General features: G+C 41.0%; 1 pseudogene; it reads right to left on the bottom strand.

Moving 5' to 3' along the window:
• Nucleotides 1–371: 371 nt before the first annotated feature.
• On the bottom strand, nucleotides 372–825 carry LOC105310536 (annotated as a pseudogene).
• Nucleotides 826–1,126: the final 301 nt, after the last annotated feature.

Genomic DNA, 1,126 nt, shown 5'->3' with positions numbered 1-1,126 from the left:
TCTTCTATATTCTTACTGATTTCCTCCCAACATGATCTGTTTGGAATTAAGCAAGTTGTGTTAGACTTTTCTACTGTTAGGGTATTTTTTTCTTTCTCCTTACATTTCTTCTAATTTTTGCTTTATGAAAATTGTTAAAGTGTTATTTGGTACATAAATCTTAATAACAGTGATATATTTTAAAGTAAAGACTTTAATCTTTAGAAAGTATGTTTTCTTGTCTTTTTAAAAAAATGCTTTGGGTCTTAATTCTACCTTTTCAGAGACCTCTACCTTCATTTAATCTGCATATGTCTGATATATCTCTTTTTTTGCACCTCACTCAGACTTTATTCAAAGATCAGGAAGCGCGGGTGCGCAAAGCGCAAAGAGGCCTCCCGCCGGGGCAGGAGTCGCCACGGCTCCAGCTTAACGGTATTTGAAGGTCAGCAGGGTGCTCACCGAGGCCAAGATCTTGTCCAGGGAGGCGTGGACAGCAGGAGTAAAATCAGAGGGGAGGTGACTGGCCAGAGTCACCAGTAGGTAGTGTGCTAAGGAGCATGAAGTTGACGGGGTCCACAAGCAGCTTGTAGGTGTGCAGGTCGCTCAGATCCAACAGGGTTCCAGGCAGGTCATACATATGGCCCGCGGCACTGGTCAGCGTGTCACCCACCTTCTTGCCGTGGGACAGGTCAAAGTGGGGGAAGTAGGTCTTGCTGGTGGGGAAGCCTAGGAACATCCTCTCCGGAGCTTCTGTGCAGTAGTCGCCAACATTGCCGCCAGCTTTACCCCAGGCGGCCTTGACGTTGGTTTTGTTGCGGGAGACAGCACCAGGGTGGGTTCTTTCTGAGTTTGTGTAAGGACCAGAAGGGTGTGTCTGATATACCTTTATCCACCCTTTTATTTTTAATCTTTTGAATCTTTTTAATTTTGGTTTGTCTTACATACAACATGTTAATGTGCTTTGTTATTCAATCTGAAAATCTTTTTTGATTACATTTATCAACTGATTAATATATTTGATCTCAATTCTTACATATCGCTTTTATATATGTTTAAATAGTTCTGTCTTTGTATATGATATGGTTTATTTTATCAGTTTTCTCTTTGAGAGATTATAAACTTTGCTGTTTAGAAAGGTTTATAT

The sequence above is a fragment of the Pteropus vampyrus genome, unplaced genomic scaffold, assembly GCF_000151845.1.
Source record: "Pteropus vampyrus isolate Shadow unplaced genomic scaffold, Pvam_2.0 Scaffold5515, whole genome shotgun sequence".
Taxonomy (NCBI): domain Eukaryota; kingdom Metazoa; phylum Chordata; class Mammalia; order Chiroptera; family Pteropodidae; genus Pteropus; species Pteropus vampyrus.
The sequence above is the reverse complement of the archived record's forward strand: the minus strand, read 5'-3'. Positions and strand labels throughout refer to the sequence as shown.